This window comes from Vigna umbellata, chromosome 1, assembly GCF_029865625.1.
Source record: "Vigna umbellata cultivar VRB3 chromosome 1, Vumbellata_1.0, whole genome shotgun sequence".
Lineage (NCBI taxonomy): Eukaryota > Viridiplantae > Streptophyta > Magnoliopsida > Fabales > Fabaceae > Vigna > Vigna umbellata.
In genome coordinates, this window is record NC_142165.1 from 1,755,717 (window position 1) to 1,776,620 (window position 20,904).

A 20,904-nucleotide genomic window follows, 5' to 3' on the forward strand; every position below is an offset into this window, starting at 1 on the left:
AATATTGGGAGAAATTCCCCGAATCTAGACTTCCCCGTACGCGCCCGTATCGATAAAACCAATAATCATGCATCGAATGAGTTAAACAATGCAAGCATTACGCAAAGAGGAAAAACCCTAACTAATGATGAAAGAAAGCATAGATCTTAATTAAAAGATGTAAAAACAGATTCCATATATGAGAGCTTCAAAAGATTACATTGATTCCCCAACAAACATACAGAGTTTAGTTCACCATATTCATGGTGAACCTAGATGAATTACAATGAAAGAATGAAAGATAAAACCCTAAAAAGGTGAAGAGGAAGCCTCAGCATCCAAGATCCTCCTTCAAAGGGGTGGAAGAGAGAGTGTTTGCTTCGTTCCAGCCAAAGATACAAACCCTAGGAAACCCTAAAGCTTATATATTATTCGTAAATTACAGAAAATTAGGTCCAAGCCCATTAAAGTGTCGCTCAGCGGTAAGTGCGTGTCACGTTTCTTCCCCTTAGCGGCCATTTTGCCCCTCAGCGGTCCTCCCGTGAGCTCCTGAGTGCCGCTCAGCGGTAAACTGCCGCTGAGCGGTGACTTCGGCTTCTCCTTTTGCACTTTTTTTATGTCTTTTATGATTCCATATCTCTCCTTCTTCACTTCTTTCACCAAATTCACCTTAAAACCTGCACAAAAACACTGAAATCAAGCATAAACCTGTCCAGCTCTCTTATTTTTGAAAATATGAAGAAAAGCATGATTTCAAGCTAGTTTCTAAGTATAAAGGTTGCTTTTAGTATCAATTTTAAGCATGAAAATAACAGTTTTTCAACTGTTATCACCTGTCGTTGCAATGATCATCCGTGTGGATGTGAGCAGAAGGCGAGGCTACTTTGGAGGACGTTATTGAAGAGGAGAACTTGGTCGACGTGGAAGTTAAAGCTGAGCCATAGAGCGTCCGGCTGTTTAGTTGATAGTTAGTTGTTTTTAGTTTTGACGTTCGGTTATTGATTTTTGTAAAACCGTTCGTTTTGAATTTTCAATACGTCCGTATTATGTATTTAGTTCTGTACTTTAAGCCGTTCGGCTTTTGAACCTCAATTTTAGTGTAAGACTGCATTGCTTAACTGTTTAATGTAATTAATTCTATTATATGGTGATTACTGTATTTTGGGATGTTACATTAGTGGTATCAGAACAATTTTGTTCTCTTAAGGACACTTTAGGTTATGAGTACACCATGTTTTTGCTGTGTGCTTAATGTGTGTTTAATGAGTTATTTTTTTTAACTCTTTGAACATGACTAACGCTCGTTTTTCTCTGTTTCCAGAGAACAAATGGCACCTAGACTCCCTCCTCCACCACAGTCCAATGAACCTGATGCGCCCAACAACACTAGGTTGTTGGAATCAGTAATTGATAGACTACAACAACAAAACACTACATTAATGGAGCAGAACGCAACTGCTCTACAGAGTTTGGAGGCCGCTCGCGCCAACTCTGAGGCGACCCAGAGGCAGTTGATGGAAGTTATCGCTGCCACCACAGGCACACCAGGAGCGTCCTCTTCCAACGCTACTCATCAGACTGAATGGAGCTTGGATAGCTTCCTTCAACACCATCCGCCAAGTTCAGTGGGAAGTGCCTCCCTGATGAGGCAGATCAGTGGCTAAGGGACATGGAGAGAATCTACAACGCCAAGAGATGCCCGGATGAAAACAGGTTGGCGTTCACTGAGTACTTGCTGACCGGAGAAGCAAGCCACTGGTGGGCGAGCATGAGAGCCATTTTGACGGACGCCCAAAATCCCATCATGTGGGAAGTGTTTCGGAGCAAATTTTATGAAGAATACTTCCCTGACAGCGTCCGTTTTGCAAAGGACGTAGAATTTCTTTAGTTGGTACAAGGTGGAATGTCTGTATCGGAGTATACCAACAAGTTCAAGCATCTCGTCCGTTTCAATACGATGGCCACCAGTGAAGAGTGGCAGTGTAGGAAGTTTGAGAACGGACTGCGGAGTGATCTGAAGGTCTTGATTTCCAGTTTATGCATCCGGTCGTTTCTTGCTATGGTTGAGAGAGCCAAGGTATTAGAGAAGAATATGGCAGAAGCAGAACGACACAAGAAGCAACAACAGGTAGTTAGGGGGCCAATCGTATCAAGAGGCAACGTTAATCAGAGGAGAATCCCTTACGCTCGTCCAAATCAACCATCTAATGCAAGCGGGTCTCAAGCATTGGTTCCTGCCGGACAGTCTGGGCAGCACGGAAACGTTACTTGTTTCCAGTGTGGAGGACCACACTACCGTTCGTCATGTCCTCAGTTAGTGGGAGGAAAACACTGCACCGGTTGTGGAAGGAATGAAAGCTAACATCTAAACTCCTAATATAAACGAGCGTTCTAAGGCTCGGCTTTGACTTCCACCTCAACCAGATTCTCTTCTTCAATGACGTCTTCCAGAGTGGCCTCGCCTTCTGCTCACATCCACACAGATGATCATTGCAAGGACAGGACGAACGTACATAGACAATAGACAACACAAGGAAAAACGAAAGGGTAAGCTTATATAATTTAGGTCTAATCCTTTTCGACATCCCTATTTATGTACGAATGTCTCAGATGGGTCCTCGTTTTCTAAAGTGTATCAAAATGGTCCTTAATTTTGAAAATTGATATCAATTGAGTCCTTTCCGTTAAGTTGGCTGGACGGCGTTAAAAAAATTGATGAGTAGATGCTGAGATGACGAACGAACGCTCGTCCACCAGCGAACGAACGCTCGTCCATCAGCGAACGAACGCTCGTCGACCACCGAACGAACGGTCGTCCAGTGTGGAACGAACGGTCGTCCAGCAGTAAGAGGTCGACGAGCGTTCGTTCTCTGGTGGACGAGCGTTCGTTCGCTGGTGAACGAGCGTTCGTTCGCTGGTGGACGAGCGTTCGTTCGTCATCTCAGCATCCACTCATCAATTTTTTTAACGCCGTCCAGCCAACTTAACGGAAAGGACTCAATTGATATCAATTTTCAAAATTAAGGACCATTTTGATACACTTTAAAAAACGAGGACCCAATTGAGACATTCGTACATAAATAGGGATGTCGAAAAGGATTAAACCTATAATTTAATTCATACATCAACATATACTTTTAACATATATATATACTAGACAGACCGTCCGGACTGTATGAATCTGTGTAGCTACAGGCGTCCTTGCACCCGAGTGGTGTAGTAACTGGGATACACTCAACAGTTGCCACTCGAGGTTAGCCCTATCCAAAGTGCCCCTAAGGAATAGGACCTCCTGCCATTCCCACACATGAACTACTCTCCTCTACGTGAAGATGAGTATCACGGAATATCAGGATGGACCAAGCCAGCATTAGCATGCCCACAATCATACTTTACCAAATTCCATATTCAACATATATGAGTCGTTCCTCCCTGGAACGCTCGTCCAAAATCCAATATAGTATAATCATTCCGTATAGTGTTCACCTTTTAAAACTTCATACTTTATTATCATTTTCATCTTTAGTTTCAAATACTCAAAATAACGAACGTTCAGTCTTCTGAAGGAAGAGGACGAACGTTAAAAGCGAGACTTAGAAGGACTCGTTGCCAATCAGAATGAATCGACGCATGATTATTTGACGAACGTCATTGCTACTCAAATCAGTTGAATGAACTGACTCTAGAGTGGTACAATCAATATTCAGAATATTTTAAGTACCAAGATGTTAGGCCGAATCCAATTGGATGAAGATACAACAAGACGAGTTATTAACTACACTGAGAACCTTTCGTTTAAAGGAATCGACTGCCAGTCAATGACCGAACGCGATAATATACATTTACTAAGTATTTGGCCGAACGCTATTTACGTCCGTTAAGAAATCAAAGGTAAGGACGAGCGTTCGGTATAAGACCGAACACTACTTAGGACGAACGCTAGGTAGATGACCGAGCAGACGAACGCTTAGTATAAGACTGAGAGTTCATTAGGACGAATGCTAGGTATACGACCGAGCGCTACTTTTAACGAACGCACGGTATAAGACCGAGCGCTACAAATTTTTAAAGTGCAAGATATATATATTTTACTTTATTTTGAAGACTAAGGTACACCTATTCTGAACCGAACACTCCAGAATAGTATTTTCACATGAGAACGCTCGTTCTCGATCAGAGTTCTTTCCAAATGAAAGAATTCCATTTTTAACAAATTTACTAGAAACCGAACGATAGAGGACCGTTCGATAACGAACGTACATTATCATATTCATAAGTGCATATTTCAAGTTTTCCAATTTAAGTTCCATCATACCAGTATATACTTTATACTTCATATCAAATATCAATTTATATACTTTATAACATTCATTTTAATAATTCACATTCAACATCATCATACAGATTTATTTCATACACCATAATTATCCATGTTCATATTCATACATCTCAACCATCATCCATCATGCATTTCATACTCATACTGCATACATACATTCAGTCATTCATCAACATGCATTCGTTTTCAGCAAACATACAACAACGTACGAATTAAATCAATAAGCTTCCCTTACCTCTAAAATGTGACCGGACGTTCTCAATGCAGAAACACAACCTCTCTACCACAGTTCCTTCGCTCGTTAAACCAAACTACACAAGGTGATACCCGACACTATCAGATCTACTAATTTTGAAGAATTGAATCAACGCACGAACTCAGAACTGAGTTGCATGCTTTGGAAAACGAACGACAGAGGACAATGGGGAGAACTTACCAGTCCAGCTTCACAAACCGAACGGTTCTTCTTGAAGCCCTTGTCACCAGGAGTCTTTCTATGGTGTCGGAATCGTGATCGGAGGAGATGAAACGGTGGTGATCTTAGAGAGAAGGTGGGGAAATCGTAGAGAGAAGGAGGAGAGAAAAGAATTCTCCAGAATTCTGAGAGGAGTGTGCGTGTAGAGAGAGAGAAGAGTTTTTCTGAGAACGCATGTTTTGTTTCCAGCGCCGAACGAACGTCCACTCCTCGTCAGCCACGTGCATTCCACTAACGCTTTCTAGACTCCTCTCGTCGTGACACCTGGCGTTCGTTAGTGAACTGTCGCGCTCTCCGAGTGACACGCGGACTGCACAGCGCTCAACACTCCAGGCTCCATGCAGTGCGACACCTGGCGTCTGCTGTTGAAATGCTTCTTCCTGCGGCTGCCACGTACGTTGTTGAGGTGTCTCGTTCTCCAACTGCCACGCGTACTCCAGCGTACATTATTTTCCAGGGTCTTACAGAGATGGTCAATCTTTAGAATATAAGTTAGCTATAAGGTCTAAGAGAAAAAGTGTAAAGAAGAGAGTAAAATATGTAATGTAAATTTTACCCAGAATGAAATAATTGTGGTATGGGATTTGTGGATAGATATGAAGAGAAGGAAAAAAAAATTTGAATTTTGTACGATGAAATTTATCAAATGAACAGATGTCTAAAGCCATGAAATGTCTTTCACTGGAAGCCATGGTCCAGGAAGCTACTTCCATCACCTCCAATTTCAGGAACAGAGACGACATCTTCCCATGACTAAACTCCTTTCAACAGGGGAAGCTTTGCATGGCTTCATATTGCGGAACTTCACTTCAAATACAAACCCGTAGTTATTACCATACCCCTTTGCGGCGAAACCCATCCCCTTGGTCCAAACAAATTGTTGTAGAGAACCCATAATTGTACTGGCTTGCATCTTTTGCTTCAGATCTTACATGAGAGATTCGAAGGAAGTGGATGCATGAGTAGGTTTTTCAATCTTCGCTGAATCTGGAAACATCCCCTGGGCCTCATTCACTTCAGATGTTATCAAATAACAAAAAAAAAACACCAAAAATCACACAATAGAAAACCTGAACACTAATTTTTTTTCGCATTTACAGTCAGGAACATATAAATCGACACACGTTTTCTTCTTCGCTTTGACTTGTCATATATAGAGAACAAGCACACAAGAGCAACTTTGACACACACAAAACCATGTTCTTATAGTTCACAATACCCATAATCAACCCAGTAAAACATATTTAGTTTTGTCTTCCGGGCAAGAAAGAAAAATCCCCAACACCCAACAACAATTAAAAAAGTTAATCAAATTACAGTACCTTGGATCGACGATTGGATCATCGCTTCTTCTTCTTTGATATGGTTCTTCTAGGAAGACGAATGTCTCGAACAAGAACCCAGGACGTAGGGAATCCAGGTAAGAAGAAAGGAATTCGAATAAAAGAGTATAGGTTTGAAAGAGTGAGAATTTCCGATTTCATTCATTAAAACTTCACGTTACAGAATACCATTGTTTATATAGCAGAAAATTATAGCAGAAAATTACAGAGTGTAGTTAATTCTGTAAACTAACAGAATTAACTGACTATTAGTATATTCTATAAATCTTCCACCTCTGGTAGTCTTCGTCGATAGACCGTTCGATAGCCTTCTTCCACCGATCGCTCGGTAGCTTTAGATTTCTTCCACCGTTCGGTAGTCTTCTTCCACAGACCTTTCGGTAGCCTTCTTCCACCGACTGCTCGTTAGCTTCAGATTTCTTCCACCGTTCGGTAGCCTTCTTCCACAGACCATTCGGTAGCCTTCTTCAACAGACCGTTCGGTAGTCTCAGACTTCTTCCACCGTTCGGTTGACTCTTCAATGATATCCTATAACATTCTTCTCCTTTTCACCGTCTACCAAGGATATTTCGGTCACGATCCTCATATCTCTCGATATTAAAAAAAGATGGAGAAAAAAATCCTTTCTTGAAATAAAATAAAAGGAGAGGAAATTCAGGGAAACGAAAGGAATGAAGATTGAATAGGAAAGAGAGAAAAGAAGAGGAAAACTAAGCTAGAAGAAGGAGGTATTCCGTTGCAATGTTCACCTTCTGTTCCTTTGCGACCTTGTTAGCCTGAGGCATGGCCACGGTCTTCCTTGGCCCATCGGAAACAGACTTTGCTGGAGGAGGAGGTGATGCAGTAGTCTCCGGAGCAATGACATAGGGAGTAGCGACGACTACTGAGGCGATTTCGCCGTCGGATTTGACGATGGCGGCGAGGATGTCGTCGTAGAAGGTCTCGACGTCCATGTCAGCCTTGTCGGACTCAGGGACGACAACACTTTCACCCTTCGAGAGCTTGTCGCCCTTAGATTTGATCCAGGAGACAATTTTGCCTTCGGTCATGGTGAAGCTGAGGGCGGGTATGAAGATTTTGCTGATCTTGGCTTGAACGGAGAAGCGATGACGAGGGAAGGCGGTGAGGGAGGATGAGGGTGTTAGGGTTCCAGAATCTTCCTATTTTCTTTTTTATTTTACTAATTTACATGTCATAATTTAATTATTTTCAAATAATAAAATAATACACCTCAACATATTTATTATGCATCATATAATCACATTTTAACATGGTTTCTACCACTTAACAAAAATGGTTTAATTGGTTCAATTTTTCAAAATTTAGGATCCAATTTCATTTTCAACAAGAGTATCCACTTTAGATTCCACTACGAGGATCATCCAAGGGTTTAAATTAACAAATTTACAATGAAAAAAAATTGTCTAATGATATATCATTATTTATTTTTGAAACTTTTTTACATTTTTGTCCTAATTCTATTAAATTTCATAAATTAAGTCATACTCATATAACAAACTAAATTATCATTTATAATATAGGCTTAATACCCCTTATGGTCCCTATTTTAGTTAGGTGTGTTTGATTTGGTCCCAGTTTTTTTTTATGTTCAATGGTTTCCTAAAGAATGTAATTTTGTTCAATTTAGTCCTTTTTGCAAACGGCGTTTAAATCATTAACGATAGACAGTCCAAGTGTGCACAAGACTAATGAGATGACATTTAACTTCCGCCACGTCACCATCTTCTTCAACCTTCAGCCCAAACAGAAACTGAAACCCTACTTTCTCTCTAGTCACCTAAGCCTAGCGCCGCCATCGAACCCTAACGCCACCACCGCCGTAGAGATTGTCCAAAGTCATCATGTCGCCATGAAGCTGCTCCTGTAGAGAACCATGGCAGCCATCACACGCAACTTCCATGGTCACTACCATCAAAGTCGCGATCTCCCCCAAATCACGAACCACCAAGTCTTCACCGTCAATAATGTCGCAAGCCACCCTAATCTCGAACTCCATTCGAATCTTCATTCTCGCGCATCAGCCATGAATCATCCAAATCGAGAGCTTCATTGTCAACGCGACAATCCTTGCCACCGTCACACAAAGCTCCAAGGCCATCATATTCTCCAACCTACAGAGAGCCACAACGAAATCCAGAAAAATCCCAAATCAAAGAAACCTAGAATTGCGCCGCTGCTTGCCTCCACCGGCCACCATGAGTGCTTTCTTACACAACTAGGTTTGTCTTCTTCATGCTACCATGAGCCGCACAATTCGCGAAATCATCCTCCATTGAAGCAAAACTACGAGCAGCGTTTTCCTTCTTCTCGCGGCGCAGGCGCAGGAAGGTTTCCCCAAAATGCAGAACCCTAATTTTGGGCTGAAGGTTGAAGAAAATGACGACATGGCAGAAGTTAAATGTCATCTCATTAACGATTTAAACGTTGTTTGCAAAAAAGACTAAATTGAACAAAATTACATTCTTTAGGACAACATTGAAGAGAAAAAAAAAACTAGGACCAAATCGAACACACCTAATGAAAATAGGGACCATGAGGGGTATTAAGCCTATAATATATGATCTTTTTTCATATTATCTTTCCCAAAGTTAAAAACGATAGTTAATTCTCATTACCATAATATTTTTTATTATGTAAATCCAATTTAGTAAAGTCTGAATAATCTTTCAACGAATCATCATACAATACACCTTATAATCACACTTACATCACATACATATATAAAATTAGCAACAACTCTTAGTATATTATGATACAAGTCTTGACTATCCCAGTCTCACATAGAAATAGATACAATGTGTATTTTTGAGTTAATTCCCTTATATTTAATGAAGCTTGATGCTAGCAGTTGTAAACATAATGTTCACGTTTTAAATTAATATAGCATAATGTGATATTTATATTGTGAATAATTTATGGTTTAACTAAATGTCTTTATTAGTGAAACTTGATGCTTGAACCTGATAAACAAAATGTTTACCATTTGAGTTGATATTATATAGTGGTTTGTCAATAAAAAAGTTTGCTCAAGGCACGAGACGAAAATTCTCTAGGCATGAAGCCAAGCTAAACTTCTTGAAATTTTGAAGCTAAACCAAAGATAATCAAAGCATGAATTTGAGCTAGAGATATTCAATGTGTGTAACTAATCTAGAATTTCTCTAGACTTAAAGTTGCTAAATGTGTGGAATTGAGTCTTAGATGCTTTGGGTCTAAGGTCAAGCTAAACATACTCAATTATGTTAAGCTAGAGATGTTGAAGACGTGAGACCAAGCCAGATATGCTCAAGACATAGAGCTAAGCCAAATATGGATCACTTGAGTGTGAGAGTTGTTCTAGTAGAGAAAATTTTGCAAAATCAAATCTAAATCCACCTGCAAATGATGCTCTAGTACTAGTCACAAAGTGAACAAAAAGTAAATATCAAACACTAATAGTGAGAATGGATTGAAGTGTTTCCTCTTTGATAAGAAAAGTTAATACATAGGTTATTGGTGACAATTTATATTCTTAGAAGATAATCTCTGATATAATATAAATTATCTTTTTATTGATGACATGTTATCACAATTGCATTGAAGATTGTTAGATAAACTTAAATTAGGAGGGTGGTTTTGTAATTTTGTTTTAAGTCTTATTTTATTTCTTATTATGATTGTTGTTACTATCACAATATGCTTTTATTTTGGTTGGTTATTGTGTCAGTTTTTGTGCCTAGCTAGGTTATGGAGCTTAGCCTGTTTTCATTTCAGTTTTTTTTTTATTTCTATTTCGTAAAGTTCTATTACTTTTCGGGACTATTTGTAGAACCTCCGACATTTAGTGAATTCAACATACATTGAATTATTAGAGTCATATAATTTGTTTGTGTGCGATTTCTATTTATCAAAGTTGTAAAATAACTTCTATGCTCTGAGTGCCAAGTGGTGCAAAAAAACAGGGAGAGAGAGAGTGAAACATTGTGAGGAAAAAGTGAGTGAGTGAGATGACAAACCTCATGAACAATATGTCTCTACCACAATTATCAAAGAAAGCAAATTATGATAATTGGAGTTTGTAAATGAAGAGCCTTCTTGGATCCTAAGACGTATGAGACGTAGCGAAAGGTGGGTACCAAGAACCCGTATAGGACGAAGAGCAGACGGGGGCCAGATTTTTACATTGAAAAAGACGCGAGTGAAAGAAAAATCCACTTTGTACCCTATTGTACAAAGTAGTTTACAAATCAGACTTTGAGAAGATAGCAAAAGTTGCATCTTCAAAAAATGCATAAGAGAGTATGGAGATTGCATACATAGGGGACAATCGTGTCAGACATGTCCAACTACAGACTCTCATAAGAGAGTTTGGAAACTTGAAGATGAAGGACAAAGAACGATTGAACGAGTACATAACTCGGCTAGAAAAGGTGGTCAACCAACTTGGCAGGAATGGAGAACCATTGTTAGCCAGTCGGGTTATGGAGGAAATCTTGATATTATTGACAAATGATTTCGAAAGCATCATGTGCACCATCGAAGAGTTGAAGGACTTGTCTGGACTCTCAATTGAAGAGCTTACTAGGTCACTTGAAGCCCACGAAGAAAGGAGAATGAAGAAGAAGGAACCTCTTGACCAAGCACTACAAGCGTAGCTTGACTTGAAGGGAACTTGGAGCACTCAAGGTCGAGGTCCTGGAGGCAGAGGACGAGGTGGACATGATCAAGGTGACGTTGAAGCCAACACATATCAAACCGAGCTACAGAATTGGCGTGGCTGTGGTCAAGGAAGGGATCGAGGAGGTCGGTCTAAGTCAACAGTGAAATGCTTCAAGTGTGGCAAGCACGACCACTATGCAAACGAGTACAGACTGACAAGCTGCTACAATTGTGGCAAGGCTGGTCACATAGCGAAGTTTTTCCAAATTGAGAAGAAGAAGGAGAAGAATCTTCTCAAAAAAGAAGATGAGCAAGAGATAGGGATTGTAATGATGACGATGAGCTCAAATATCGAGTTGTCGAGCTCGAGCACGAAGGCCGAGCTATAGATCGGATGCCAAGCTGCATTCAATTTGTATGGAGAAAAGGAGATCAGGTGTCAAGCTGGATCTATGTTCTAGGAGGATTTAAAGATCAAATGTCGAGCTCAACTTGAGCTGTGTGGCGAGAGTGGTAGTCGAGCTGGGCTCAAATGTGAAATAAGAAGTTGAGCTTAGTCTAGGCTGCTTAAACAACTCGGTATGGTATTTAGACACTGAATCAAGCAATCATATGTCTGGAGATGAGAGCTTCTTCAATGAACTCGCCAAGATGGAGGTTGGATTCTTGCCATTTTGAGATGATTTCAAGGTTGTGTTGTAAAAGGGCGTGGAACAATCTCACATGTAGAAGGATGGATGGATTGGAGAGATAAAGGATGTTTTCTATGTTCTCGAGCTGAAGAGTAATATTTTGAGCATGGGTTAGATGATGAAGAAGGGAAACTCATTTGATGAAGGATTGAGTACTGTACTTTAAGGACAAGCACAATCGTCGTAGCGTGAGTAAAGAAGAAGAAAAACTAAATCTTTAAATTGAAGTTGACATTCTGCAGAGGAAGTGCTTGAAGCTGGATGTGAAGGACAAAGCCATGGTGTGACATTTCTGGTTTGGCCACTTGAACTTTAGAGGCCCGGTCAAGCTGTCAAAGAAGGATGTGGTACTTAGATTACCAAGCGTAAAGTTTGAGAAGTTTTGTGAAGAGTGTGTACTCGGAAAGCATTTGAGGACTAAATTTTCGAAATCGTTTGTGTTCAAGGCAGAAGAACAACTTGGCCTGATACTGTAAAGCCTCAGAAAATTAAACCGTAAGCCATCTGTCAAATCAAATTAATACAATTAAAAACCTGTTCAGTGCAATTAAAACGCACTTCCATAACTCTGCCACTCACGCCAAGTGTCACCAGGGAAGATTGGAAGTCAGTCAGAGGAGTGCAGGTGGCAGCAAGAGGACACACGGCCGTGTGGACGTGGGGCAGACAAAAATGATTTCTGATAAATCTGCCTCCACTCTCTTTGCATGCACCTTCTCCCTCCCGAACTCAGACTCCATTTTTCTCCACCTTCTCTCTAGAAAACCTCCAACTTCTCTCTACTGTAACTCACACATCTCTTCTCCGATCACGTTTCAGAACCGTAGAAACGTTCCCTGAGACGTGAGCGTCATTTTGGACTGAACAGATTGAGAATCTGAGCTGGTAAGTTCTCGTCTCTGACCGTTCGTCCATTAGGTTCATGCGAAACCAAGTTCTGGTTGCATGTTTGGGTTATATGTCTGAGTTGTTGCTGATTTTTGGTGTTTAGATTAAGTGGAAGTTATTAAGTGAATCTGAGGATAGAACGCTGTAAGAGGACGAACCAAACCCTTGCATTAGGACGTTTCACTACTGATCCAGGTAAGGGAAGCTTATTAATTTAATTGATACTTGTATGTTGTATGCAAGCAGAACTGAATGTATGAAATGTATGCTGATTGAGTATGCATGAACGATCGCTGTTGTACTGAATGAATAGAGTATATGTTGGTTGTAATGTATGTTTATGGTTGATATGCATGAATGGGAATATGGATAATTATTGTGGAGTATGAATTGTTAATATGAATTCTATAAAGTATGTGTATTGATGATTGATATGAAATTATAAGATATGAGAAATGTTGAGCTAGAATATATGAAAAATATGAATCTGATATTCTTTACCTTGATAATGAACGCTCGTCATCGAACGGTCTTATACCGTTTGGTTTCCTAGCAAATGGCTTAAACATGGAATTCTTTCATTCAGAAAGAAATCTGATCGAGAACGAGCGTCCTCCTGTGAAATGCTATGTTTGAGCGTTCGTTTCAGCCTAGCGATATCCGAGTCTCTAAAATGGAATAATTAAAAATTTATACCCGTATACTTAAAATTAGTAACGCTCGGTCTTATACCAAGCGTTCGTCCTGATGAACTCTCGGTCTTATACCAAGCGTTCGTCCTGATGAACTCTCGGTCTTATACCAAGCGTTCGTCCTGATGAACTCTCGGTCTTATACTAAGCGTTCGTCCTAATTAGTGCTTGGTCATCTACCTAGCTTTTGTCCTAAGTAGTGCTCGGTCTTATACCAAGCGCTCGTATTATTGTATAACCCATTTGATAAAATAGCGTTCGTTCAATTATAATAATATTTTCTTTTACTCACGTTCGTTCATTTACTAGCAACAGACTTTCGTATGCGAATTAATCCAAAGATAGTTCTAAATATTCTTGGTTCTTCTCTTTACAATGGATCCATTCTAAGGACTTCATAATGAAATTTTCTTTAAGTACCAGTGTACATCTAAACGAGTTAGTTCATTCAACTGACCGCATAGAAAGTAACGTCCGTAACAGATTTCTTAGTTCTTTCAGTTCGGCTTCTTAACGTTCGTCCTCGTTCTTTAGAGGGCTGAACGTTCGTTATTTTATACCCTTAAAACTAAAGATGAAATTGATGATAAAGTGTAAGATTTTAAAGTGTGAACCTTATTTTGAGTAATTATACGATTATGGAATTTGAACGAGCGTTCCAGGGAGGAACGACTCATGTATATTGAATATTGGATTTGGTAAAGTGTGACTGTGGTTATGCTAATGCTGGCTGGTCCATCCTGATGTTCCGTGAGTACTCATTCTCACGTAGAGGGGGTAGGTCATGTGTGGGAACGGCAGGAGGTTCTATTCCTTAGGGGTGCTTTGGATAGGACTAACCTCGAGTGGCAGCTGTTGAGTGTATCCCAGTTACTACACCACTCGGGTGCAAGGATGCCTGTAGCTACGCAGATTCATACAGTCCGGACGGTCGGTCTAGTTATATATTTCTTATGATGATTTATATGTTAAGTTACATGTTGTGTGGATTGAACTGTTAAATGTATATGTTGATGTATGAATTAAATTACATAAGCTTACCCTTTCGTTTTCCTTGTGTTGTCTATTGTCTATGTATGTTCGTCCTGTCTTGCAATGATCATCCGTGTGGATGTGAGCAGAAGGCGAGGCCACTCTGGAGGACGTAATTGAAGAAGAAAACCTGATTGAAGTGGAAGTTAAAGCCGAGCCTTAGAATGCTCGTTCGTATTAGAAGTTTAGTTTAGTTGTTAGCTTTTATTTTGACGTTCAGTGAATTATTTTGTAAAGCCGTTCGTTCTAAAGCTTCATTGTTTCCGCATTGTGTACTTAAATTCTGTACTTCAAGCCGTTCGGCTTTTGAACCTCGTGTTATTAGTGTAAAGACTGCAATTGTTTATTGTTAAATGTAATTAATTCTGATTTATGGTAATTACTGTATTTTGGGATGTTACATTAGTGGTATCAGAGCAGTTTTGTTCTCTTAAGGACACTGTAGGTTATGAGTACACTATGTTTTTGCTGTGTGCTTATTGTGTGTTTAATGAGTTAATTTTCAACTCTTTGCACATAACTGACGTTCGTTTTCTCTGTTTCTCAGAGAACAAATGGCACCTAGACTCCCTCCTCCACCGCAACCCAATGAATCTGATGCACCCAACAACACTAGGTTGTTGGAATCGGTGATAGATAGACTACAACAACAGAACGCTACCCTAATGGAGCAGAACGCAGCTGCCCTACAGAGTTTGGAGGCCGCACGCGCCAACTCTGAAGCTACTTAGAGGCAGCTGATGGAAATTATTGCAGCTACTAGGAATACCTCAGGAGCGTCTTCTTCTAACGCTGCCCAACCTGCTGAGTGGAGCTTGGAAAGCTTCCTCCAACATCACCCAGCCAAGTTCAGTGGAAAGTGCCTCCCTGATGAGGTAGATCAGTGGCTGAGAGACATGGAAAGAATATTCAACGCCAAGAGATGCCCGGACGAGAATAGGTTGGCGTTCACAGAATACTTGTTGACTGGAGAAGCAAGCCACTGGTGGGCGAGCATGAGAGCTATCCTGACGGACGCTCAAAATCCGATCACCTGGGAAGTATTCAGAAGCAAGTTTTATGAGGAATACTTCCCTGACAGCGTCCGCTTTGCCAAGGAAGTGGAGTTTCTGCAGCTGGTTCAAGGTGGGATGTCAGTTTCTGAATACACCAACAAGTTCAAACACCTTGTCAGGTTCAATACGATGGCCACCAGTGAAGACTGGCAGTGTAGGAAGTTTGAGAACGGCCTGCGGAGTTAGCTGAGCTCAAGAAGCAGATTGAGGAGTTGATGGACAAGCAGTTCATCAGGCCGAGCGTATCACCATGGGGAGCGCCTGTTCTCTTAGTGAAGAAGAAAGATGGCAGCTCCAGACTTTGCATTGATTACAGGCAATTGAACAAGCTGACCATCAAGAACAAGTACCCGTTGCCAAGGATAGACGATTTGTTGAATCAACTGCATGGGGCCACAGTGTTCTCAAAGATTGACTTGCGGTCTGGATATCATCAGATCAGAGTTAAGGAGGAAGACATCCAGAAGACTGCTTTCAGGTCTCGTTACGGACACTACGAGTATGTAGTGATGCCGTTCGGTGTGACAAACGCACCAGCAATCTTCATGGATTATATGAATAGGATATTCAGACCGTATTTGGACAAATTTGTGGTCGTCTTCATAGATGATATTCTCATCTACTCCAAGACCCAGAACGAACATGAGGAGCATTTGAGAATTGTACTTGGCGTGCTGAGAGAGAAGGAGCTATACGCCAAGTTATCAAAATGTGAGTTCTGGATGAAGGAAGTTCAGTTCTTGGGGCACGTGGTGTCGGTTGGAGGTATCTCAGTAGATCCAGCTAAGGTACGAGCGGTGTTGGATTGGGAAAGCCCGCGTTCGGTCACTGAGGTTCGTAGCTTTGTGGGACTCGCGGGCTACTATAGACGTTTTATTGAAGGGTTTGCTAAGATAGTAGCTCCGCTAACTCAGTTGACCAGAAAAGACCAACCGTTCGCATGGACCGATCGGTGTGAAGAACGTTTTCAAGAGCTGAAGCACAAGTTGACGAGCGCTCCAGTGCTAATTATTCCAGACACGGCCAAACCGTTCGAGGTGTACTGCGACGTTTATCACCAAGGTTTAGGTTGTGTGCTGATGCAAGAGAAGCGAGCGGTGGTGTACGCGCCTCGTCAACTGAAGATTCATGAGAGGAATTACCCAACGCACGACCTGGAATTGGCAGCGGTCGTTTTCGCATTGAAGATTTGGAGGCATTATCTGTACGGATCTACATTCCAAGTCTTCAGTGATCACAAGAGCCTCAAATATTTATTTGATCAGAAGGAGTTGAACATGAGGCAGAGGCGTTGGCTAGAGTTCTTGAAAGACTATGACTTTGAACTGCTTTATCATCCGGGAAAAGCTAATGTAGTGGCGGACGCCCTAAGCAGGAAGGCAGTTCATGTCTCGGTAATGATGGTTAAAGAGATCAGTTTGGTTGAGAGCTTTAGGGATCTAAGGTTGCAGTTCGAATTGGAACCGAGCAGCATCAAATGCTGTAACCTTAGGATATCTAGCAATGTCTTTGATCGGATCAAGACGAAGCAGCGAGAGGACGAGGACCTGATGAAGATTTTGAGTACGCTCGGTTCAGATCAAGCCAAGGAGTTCAGTGCTGGAACAGACGACCTATTACGTTACATGGGTAGGACGTGCGTTCCTAATGATGGCGAACTGAAGCGGATTATTTTGGAGGAAGGGCATCACAGTCGTCTTAGCATACACCCTGGTATGACTAAGATGTATCAAGACCTCCGACAATCTTTCTGGTGGCCAGGAATGAAGAGTGATGTCGCTCGTTTTGTAGCGTCATGTTTAACTTGTCAAAGAGCTAAGGCGGAACACCAGAGACCAGGTGGTTTACTTCAGCAGTTGGAAATTCCGGAATGGAAGTGGGACAACATTTCCATGGATTTCGTGACCCATCTACCACGCACGGTCAGAAATCATGACTCAATTTGGGTGATCGTAGATCGGCTAACTGATGGACAAATTTATGATCACCAAAATATGATGTCACAAACTTGTTTTACAATCGGCAAGTATGACCGAATCGTTCAAGTAATAAACTTGGTAAGACCAAGTATCGTTCTTCCCAAAGGACTCACGGCCTAGTTTAGTTGTGTGGTTTGTTGATTAGCTAAGACTTAAGGACGAAATATTTGGATTTTTATATGCAAAAGACGAAAATAACATGTATGCATGAGGTTTTGATCAATGGCGAAAGCAAAAGATAAACACTTTCAATGAAATATATGTATGAATATGTTGTTGAGGGTCAATTTCATCTTATCCAAATTCAACATTCAAATCATCATTGTTAATGCCACTCTCTAAAGTACCTTTCAAGAAGGCTTCTCCCTAATTACGAGTTCATACAATTCCTAGCATTCCTAATAATTAGTTCATCAAGTGCAGGAGCTTAACGACAACCAATATAATATTGGGAGAGATTCCCCGGATCTAGACTTCCCCGTACGTGCCCGTATCGACAAAACCAATAATCATGCATCGAATGAGTTAAACAACGCAAGCATTAAGCAAAGAGGAAAAACCCTAACTAATGATGAAAGAAAGCATAGGTCTTAAATAAAAGATGTAAAAACAAATTCCATATATGAGAGCTTCAAAAGATTACATTGATTCCCCAACAAACATACAAGGTTCAGTTCACCATATTCATGGTGAACCTAGATGACTAACAATGAAAGAATGAAAGATAAAACCCTAGAAAGGTGAAGAGGAAGCCTGAGCATCCAAGATCCTCCTTCAAAGGGGTGGAAGAGAGAGTGTTTGCTTCGTTTCTGCCAAGGATCCTAACCCTAGGAAACCCTAAAGCTTATATATTATTCGTAAATTAAAGAAAATTAGGTCCAAGCCCATAAAAGTGCCGCTCAGCGGTAAAGTGCCGCTCAGCGGTAAGTGCGTGAGTAGTTTCTTCCCCTCAGCGGCCATTTTGCCCCTCAGCGGTTCTCCCGTGAGCTCCTAAGTGCCGCTCAGCGGTAAACTGCCGCTGAGCGGTGACTTCGGCTTCTTGATGGACAAATTTATGAACACCAAATTATGATGTCACAAACTTGTTTTCAATCGGCAAGTATGACCGAATCGTTCAAGTAATAAACTTGGTAAGACCAAGTATCGTTCTTCCCAAAGGACTCACGGCCTAGTTTAGTTATGTGGTTTCTTGATTAACTAAGACTTAGAAACGAAATATTTGGGGTTTAAAATGCAAGACAAAAAATAAACATGTATGCATGAATTTTGATCAATGGCAAAAAGAAAAAGATAAACACTTTCAATGAAATATAGATATGAATATGTTGTTGGGGGTCAATTTCATCTTATCCACTCTCATATATTTTTAGGAATTCAACAGTCAAATCATCATTGTTAATGCCACTCTCTAATGTACCTTTCCAGAAGGCTTCTCCCTAATCACGAGTTCATACAATTCCTAGCATTCCTAATGATCAGTTCATAAGTGCAGGAGCTTAACGACAACCAATATAAAATTGGGAGAAATTCCCCGGATCTAGACTTCCCCGTACGTGCCCGTATCGACAAAACCAATAATCATGCATCGAATGAGTTAAACAATGCAAGCATTAAGCAAAGAGGAAAAACCCTAACTAATGATGAAAGAAAGCATAAGTCTTAATTAAAAGATGTAAAAACAGATTCCATATATGAGAGTTTCACAAGATTACATTGATTCCCCAACAAACATACAGAGTTTAGTTCACCATATTCATGGTGAACCTAGATGAATTACAATGAAAGAATGAAAGAATAAACCCTAAAAAGGTGAAGAGGAAGCCTCAGCATCCAAGATCCTCCTTCAAAGGGGTGGAAGAGAGAGTGTTTGCTTCGTTCCAGCCAGAGATACCTAACCCTAGGAAACCCTAAAGCTTATATATCATTCGTAAATTACAAAAAGTCAAGTCCAAGCCCATTAAAGTGCCGCTCAGCGGTGAGTACGTGACTTGTTTTCTCCCCTCAGCGGCCATTTTGCCCCTCAGCGGACCTCACCCAAGCTCCTGAGTGCCGCTCAGCGGTAAACTGCCGCTGAGCGGTGACTTCGGCTTCTCCTTTTGCACTTTTTATTGTCTTTTCTGATTTCATCTCTCTCCTTCTTCACTTCTTTCACCAAATTCACCTTAAAACCTGCACAAAAACACTGAAATCAAGCATAAACCTGTCCAGCTCTCTTATTTCTAAAAACATGAAGAAAAGCATGATTTCAAGCTAGTTTCTAAGTGTAAAGGTTGCTTTTAGTGTCAATTTTAATCATGAAAATAACAGTTTTTCAACTGTTATCACAACCCCAAACTTAGAACTTTGCTTGTCCTCAAGCAAACAAGATGTAACTCTATCTTCAACCAATTCATATGATGGTTCACTCATTCTAAAAATCCTCTTTTCAAGATAAGTAAAAACATTAATCACTTATGATCAAGATTTCAATCAAGATGTGCACATGCTTTAGTGTTCACAAAGTCATTTAAATTCCAACAAATGCTATTCTTCATGAATGATCAATCAATTAAGCATGGATGTTCATGTGTTAATGGAATATCTCCTCACTAGGTAAAGTGTTTCACTCACACACAAGTGTATAAGAGGTAATCACTCATTCACTCTACTATTACAATGTCACATGAATTAACTTTGCCTTTCATTTTACCACAATCAAAAACATTCACAAGCATGCATCATCACAAGGACTTTTCAATGGCTTATAATGTGGCTGGGCTAACAAGAAAATTGGTTTTTCTGGATCACAAAATCCTTGAGTTAATAGAATCATAACAACACAATCATCTTATTCTTACCCAACTCTCTTTTGCCTTTGCATTGAGCTTTGCTTCTTTTTCTTTTCTTTTCTTTTTCTTTGCATATTCTTACTTTTTAGCTCTTAGCTCAATGCTTTTCATATTTTCCCAACAACCCCAAACTTGAACATTTAACAATACCACACAAGATCTTCTTCTTAACTCAAGGTAAAGATTTTCAACTAAAGGTTTTCAGTGTATATTCAAGGCTAAGGGTTCAAAGGGTAGAACACACAGTGTTCTTTTTTAGTGGGCTAATTTTTATGAATTTGGCCAATAAAAAGGGTTCCAACAAACGGCCTTGATCACATGATGCAAAACAAGCAATTGATTCAATCATAGAAAACCTGGGCAAAACCATTCATGCTTTCAAAGTAATAGCATTCAACAATAACAACTCTGAAGCTCAAAATCTCACATATAAGCTCATTCACATTCGACATACACATCCTGCTCAATTTCACAATCACAATCATGATATCCTGCATTTGTTCACAAAGCTTGTGAATCACCTGTATAAGCATTTTAATGTGCACATCATCTCAACATCAATCAATCATAAGCATCATTCAGAATTACTTATCACAAAATCACAGTTAATAGCAAACCATCACAACAAACCAGGTTTCAAATAAAGTACATCAAACCCTAATCTAAAAACAGAAATAAATAAGTTCAGAAAACTTAAACCACAAAACATAAGCACATGATAGCATTCATCAGTAAATGCTATCTCAGCTCCTCATCAATCTGAGTTGTCCTCTGTATCTTCCTCTTCCTCCTCATCTTCATCATCTTCAAATGCATCATCCTCATCAGCTTCATCTTCTTCCATATCTCTAGCTGAAGCTTCAGCTGCTTCAGCTCCTCCTCCATGCACTGGCTCATCTGGCCATGCTACCACATTATGGAATTCATCCATAGTCCACCTGT

At 40.3% G+C, this 20,904-nt stretch overlaps 1 long non-coding RNA gene across 3 annotated transcripts; it reads right to left on the reverse strand.

The window, feature by feature from the left end:
• Positions 1-2,916: 2,916 nt before the first annotated feature.
• On the reverse strand, positions 2,917-7,383 carry LOC148204381 (uncharacterized). 3 transcript variants are annotated; one of them, XR_015779727.1, is made up of 3 exons: positions 6,116-7,383; positions 4,755-5,780; positions 2,917-4,629 (listed from the first exon to the last, which is right to left on the reverse strand). It is a non-coding gene; the product is annotated as an uncharacterized LOC148204381 (long non-coding RNA). The 3 variants fall into 3 exon arrangements; XR_015779726.1 differs by having other exon boundaries at positions 4,755-5,793; XR_015779725.1 differs by having other exon boundaries at positions 4,755-5,807.
• Between the last annotated feature and the right edge of the window lie 13,521 nt (positions 7,384-20,904).